This window comes from Thalia democratica, chromosome 1 (genome assembly GCF_965202585.1).
Source record: "Thalia democratica chromosome 1, ktThaDemo2.hap1.1, whole genome shotgun sequence".
In the NCBI taxonomy this organism is placed as follows: Eukaryota; Metazoa; Chordata; class Thaliacea; order Salpida; family Salpidae; genus Thalia; species Thalia democratica.
In genome coordinates this window covers 74,601,623-74,608,164 of record NC_139165.1, presented here as the reverse complement: position 1 = coordinate 74,608,164, position 6,542 = coordinate 74,601,623, and positions in this window count along the sequence as shown.

The following is a 6,542-nucleotide window of genomic DNA, read 5'->3' as shown; positions in this document are numbered from 1 at the left end:
TTTTTGTGAAAACCGATCAACTGACGCTATTGGTTCGTGTTTTGAAAGTGTCGCTAACTACCAAGGTCTATTTATAGTTTGCATTGTTTTGTTGCGTTTCAAGGAGATTATGTAAATGGAATTAATTGAATAAACGCTGCGTTCAATCAGAAATTTATTTCTTGTAAATACGCCTAAAAATTTAAATCAATTAAAACAGCACACTTGGTAAAAAATAAACAGTGAAAATCAGGCAGAATTCGCTAAAATTACATTTCCTTTTTAAAGGTTTGTTTTAAAGTTTTTTCTTAACTTCTTCAGCAGAAAATAGGTTTCTTATTAACATAACATAACCGTGAAGTAAAAAAGTAGTCAAACAAGTTAAAAAACAAGCATCACGAACCTGATTTTCAATCAAACATTGTTTTAAAAACTTTCAAAACCTTTGATCTTTGAAATTAAATAAAAGGGTTAATAGTTAAGGAACACTAGAAAAAAATTTGTTATAAGCAGCCAATAGAAATACAAAACTGCAAAACACGCTATAAGAAGCAAACTAAATTTGGAACTAATATATTAAAAAACTGTTAACACGGGTTTATCACGTTTAAAACCTTGTAAAATACTTGTAAAACGTTGGATAACAGATCTACAAAACCTACATATGAAAAAAACAATATAAATTTATAAGAAAAACAAAGACAAGATATCGTTTGGTTTTGTCAAGGGGCTTATCGTGGCTTTTTAGCAACAACGTTTTACTACAACTTCTTAATTTTATAAAAGTACTTATATGTCAAGTGCAAAATATCAAGTTTTTGTTTTTTGTATCTTTTATAATTGCAGGAGTTTTATGGCAATGATTTGATATGGAAATTTAGTAGAAACAGTACCAATTTGTTTATAGCCTTAACATTTTCGCTATATATATATATATATAATACATGTATATGTTTGATAAACTTGAGCTGTTTTAAATCGTTTTCGGTCTGTCACACGCTAACACAATAATAAGCTTTTGTGATGTGGAACACCTGCTGTAAATTTATATTGCACTTATGGTCTACCTAAAAATTTAACCTGGTATCAGGTGTCATGCACTATCTAAAGTTACTGTGCGCCTACATCACGACTTTGTCGAAATTGCCAAACCTCTTGCTGTTTAAAGGCCAAATAAATAAACACTATAAGATTGGAAATGCTGAACTTTAACAAAAGTTTTAAAGAAAGATGCAGATTAATTATAATACTTAAAGAAAAATATTTTTAAATCAAAATGCTGCTACAGTGCAGATTTCTAACCAATTGAAAACAACTTTGTCAAACATTGTATTGTGAAAAATACTTTTATACATTTAAGCGTTGCAATCAACAATAAATAAACTCTGAAATTAAAACAAAACCTTTAAAAAGTAAACTCAACGAACCGTGCAAATCTATGCCCTGCATGTTGGAGTACGGGTGCCCGATGAGCTGGTTGTATCCTGCAGCCGGGTTGCCGCTGTACGGGTAGCTCGAGTAGCCGCCCGGCATCTGCGACGACCCGTAGCTCTGGCCGCCCTGGAACCCGGCGTGCATCGAACCCGGGTAGCCGACCGTCGACTGGGACATCATGTCACCACTGGGTGGAGCCAGAGGTCCGCACGCGGGCACCATCGCCCCGCCCGGCGACTGGTACGAGCTGTGGTAGGTCGAGCCGGACGCCCCGCCGCCGCTCAGGTTGTACATAGGGCTGTTGGTTGTCGACATGGACCCGCCGTATGGGGTGGTGGCGGCGACCCGCTGGATCGAGGGGAAGTCTCTGGCAGAGCGGTTGTAGTAGTCGTAGTTGTTGTAGGCTTGTTGAGAGTCGGCCTAAAATGTTTAGAAAGTTTTATATGGTGAAGTGTAAAAAAATAAAAAAAGGTTTATCCTGAATACTTGCTATGTGTGAAACTAAACTTGAGTAAAAATAGGTGTATTAATATACAAACTAAAAACTCTTACGTTGTCAAACATGTTTCTGCTTTCCTCTTTAATCATAGAGTAAGATTGGAAATTTTGAAAATATTTTTTAACAACCTGTGAAAAAATATGAATAGTCGTGAAAATATGCCTTTGATATCCATCCCAGTATCCATTTACTCTACCGTAAGTAGACGTGGGCACGTCAAAAAATAATCACTAATGCATATTGCGATGGATTAAAAAGGTCTTAAGACACCGCTCAGCAGCCAGTAGCAGCGAAACTTCGCGCCGACGTCACAATGCAAAGCTTCTTCTCTGCTGACGTAGCGAGAGGTGAGATCGTTTTGGCGGTGTCGGGTTTCCAAACACGTCGAGATGCTGGCTGCTCTGCAATTACCAGTGTGCGGTAATTACTGGCGTGCGAAGGAACATGCGAGAACTGATCTTTATCAAGCGCTCTCCGGTCGCTAAATCTCCACCTCCGGTGTTCGGCAGCCACATCTCCACAAAGAGATGGCGTAAAGGGCAGTATCTGCCTGAGAGTGTACGGTTACCTATCCACAGAGAACGGCTTCTCGAATAAAATCGCCGTTCGACACCGTGTATACGAAGCAGCAGCAAGCTGGAAAGCTCGGTTGCCATGGCGACCGTCGCTAAGTAATTCGATCGATGGCCCCCGGCAATGTGATTAAAAATCGAAAGGAGCTTTCGGCCTGCGATGATGTTCAATTTTTCGGCCATTACTCATTCGTCTTTGTGTGTGTTTTGTTTTTGTTTTCTTGTTGTCCTTGTCATGTTATTTTGCTTGTGTGGGAGACTGAAAAGTTTAATTTTCGGCTGACTGCGAGACTTTCTCAAAAGGCTCCGTGAAAGCGGCGCTAAACGCCAAACAAAGAGTCATGACGGTTCAGCCGCAAAACTGCGACTCAAATCTGAATTTTCCTGCTTTCGAAACCAAAGCTCGTGTGATTTATTGTCACAAAAGTTAACGACATTTTATTAAAAGTTAGCATTTACGGAGAACGTTGGCAATTAAGTTTTTTCTTCGACACTTGTATCTCAAACTGTACTAATAGTTAGTAAAACTATGTATGTAAAACATTACCAAAGGTTTAGCTTTATGAATACAATAAACTTATAAAATTAATCAAAGCTCAGCCTATAGTATATAGCCTCATAATCAAAAGTTTTTTGAATAATACTTTACTAGAAGATTTAAGTGTAAAAATGATAAAACGATGTATTAACTTTACGATAAATAGTTGTGAGTTGTTTTTTTATAATTAATTTTAACAAAAAAAAAGGAATATTTTTTTCTAGAAAATTTTCCAACATAGTTTATATTTTTTTATCTCAACAAATTATTTAAATTTTTGAATGCAAAGTTCTAATAACATATTTTTTTAATAATGTTTAACACACAGAAAAACTCTGACAAACTACTCTCAACGTAGTGCAAAATATATTGTTTTGTAATTGTAAGATGCAAAAGCTAGCGTTCAATTCGTAAGCTAAACCGTAATTGCCCGCACTTTGCACTGACCACTTATTACCGGATTTACTAAGCATCTAAGTACTTAACACTTGCACACACCATGTAATTACAATACTATTCAAAATTAACCAAACAAAAAAGCAATTTAAAATTTCCAACAAAAATCTAATTTCCTAGAAAGTTATTTAGAGCACGCTGGCACTGCTCACTGAGAAAATAAAAGTGTTAACGAAGTACTGCTTTTTGTTAACTATTTATAAATCAGATTTACGTCATTCTTAATATCGTGTTTCTGACTTGATACTTATCCTCTTTTATAATTCTACACTTTGTAAGCTTACTCAAAACAATGTACTTTAACATGTACAGACTGGCTACAACAAAGCGAGTGAAAAAAACCAGAAAGTGTCAAAGCCTCGCGCAGTTTTAATATCTGCGCCAAAAGCTAAAAAAAGTGAACTTTAGCTCAACCCTGCCGCGCATAAATAATTCGTTAACTTTCTTTCGTGCTGCTAATTTCTATGCACTTTTCTTTTTTCCCTTCTTTCACAGTTTCTCATTCTCATCACCGATCGAGCCACCCACCTAACCCTCGCCTCGGCTGCATCGGAGATCAAAGCGCGCCGCGCCGACGCTTTCCTATCTCATCACACACAACATCGTCAGCGTCACAGAAGCAGTTTGATCATCTCGCCGTTGCTAGGGATGAAGGGCGCTTAGCAACCGGCGACATCAAGCCCAGTGGTGGAAAATTAAGTGTTTGTGAATATTAAGCAGTTATTTATTTGAAACATCCAAGCATCTTATCAGTAGGTGGTCAAAATGAGCGAATATAGACTTCAAAAGCGGGATTTTAATTATTAAAACTTCGCTTCGCGCAAAGACGGCCAACTTTTTCGAGTTAACTAATTTGCGACCCTCACCAAAGTGAAAAGTTTTTCGCGCTGTAGCCATTTTAGCCGCTTAAGCATCTGCAATATAATTTTAATTGCACAACACTTTTGCCTTGGATTTGGTATCAATAGATTGGTTTCGTTAATTGGTTACATTAAAAGAAAACAAACAATACAAGTATATTTAGATACTAGACTCTTTTAGTTTTACCATTTGCTTATATTTTTATTTAAAAGATTATCACGAAATTTATTTTCAAAACTTTTATTTAGCACTTATTCTTAGTAACTACTACAAAACTTTAAACAAAAAGTTTTTATATATTTTTTAAATAATCATATAAATTACTAAAATTTAGGATTTTAAATAATAAAAAAGTTTATGTATAAAAATTATTATTAACTTCAAATTTAGTACAAATACTTAAAAATCACCCTTTCTTTTTAATATGTACAAATATAATTTTACCATGCTAAAGTACTTTTAATAGTATTTAATTTTTGACGAATAAATATAAAAGTATTGTTAAAATATATTTTTAAAACCTAGCACTTAATACACAAGTATATGTATATACTTTTTGAATAGTTTTATCTAAAACAACTTTTTAAAGACATTAGTGTCATTCTTTTTTTGAAAAAACAATATATAAACATTAAAACTTGTCGTTTTTTAAATAACTATAAACTAAAAATAAACTTTTATTACTTTGATTTGAAACTTAATTTTTAACAAAGTTTAGGTTATATTTTAGTTATTTATAATTTAGTATATTTAGCTACTTACTAATCTGTTTTGAAATTTCAAAAAGTCACAATAGTTATTTTTATAACTACTAATATATAACTTTGTTTTTTATAGAGTGATCTTTTTTACATTACTTAATTATATTTTAAGTACCTATAACTGGTTTAGCGTTTTGTTTTGAGTTATTGTTTTATATAACCGAGTTCATAAGATACTAAACTAAAAAATGCTGTTATCAATCAAACTAAACATGAACATAGTTTTTTTGTAGCTTTTAAAAAGTTAAGAAAGTGTTAAATATAAGTAAGCTAGCTTTTACTCATGTTTGTTTTAGAAATGCAAATTTGTAAATTGAATGAAAAATACTATAAAACTAAGTTATAACTATATATACAAAACTTAATAAAAATTAAACCTTTATTTTTGATAACAAAATGCTCAAATGTACTGTTAGCTTTAAAAAGCTTGGCTTATAGTTTTAAATCTGTCGTTCTGTTTTTTATGTCTTCAATTATAAAAGTACCATAAATATCCAACTACATTTGTTTTCAAATTTAAATGATGAGCATTTTTATAGTGGTAGTTATTGCATAAAAAACTGTTTATTTTTTATTTTTAATACAAACAGTTTTTGCTATCAATAACACTAATTTTGCGAAGTTAGTAGTAACAATAATCACGGAAGTACTGTGAAAAAAATGAAATAATTTTATTGAAAAATTTAAAGCGGTTTATCTTTTTTTTTTAATAGACAATGAATGAGACAAACTATAGTTCTTACCTGCTGACCAGCAGTAGAAACCTCGTCTAATGTCATTGGCGGACAGTTGCTGAAGCCTATTTTTGATTGGTTCGACGACGTTGTAGCCATAACAACAGCAGCAACTCACTCTTTGCTTTGTGACGGTGTTGAAAATTGTGCTTGCGACTTCGGTAAGCGCTTCTGTGTATTTCCAGTCGAAGAAGTTGTAAGAAGTTCAATGAATTTCCAATAAAAAAAATAAAAACGATGTACTTTTTTTTCCTGATTTACAAATAGCAGTGTTCTTTGGCGCTACCTACTGTTTAAAAATGTTTTATAGCATGCTAAAAGTAAGCTATGACTTATTGCTAGCATAACTTTGAAAGAAATTGTTAACAGTAACAAAACAAAATTTCAAGTGTTTTGTACCTAACAAAAACTTATTAATAAAAAAAAAAATACGCAATGCACTTCAAAGCAATCAGTTGTTTCATAATATATAAAAATTTATTTTAGCACCTGTAACTCTTACCTAAATGAACTTTTAATGTTTCATTCTTCAAAGCGCACTTAAGATCTTGTCACACGATAACTATATATTTACTCCTAATGTTTTACTTAGCACCAAAGTTTTTCTTACTACTAGATACTTTTTTATAACTGGTATGGTATTTAAAACTACAAGGTTTTTAATCAGTTTTTAGTTAAAAGTCAAATATAAAAGGATTCGACAAATAA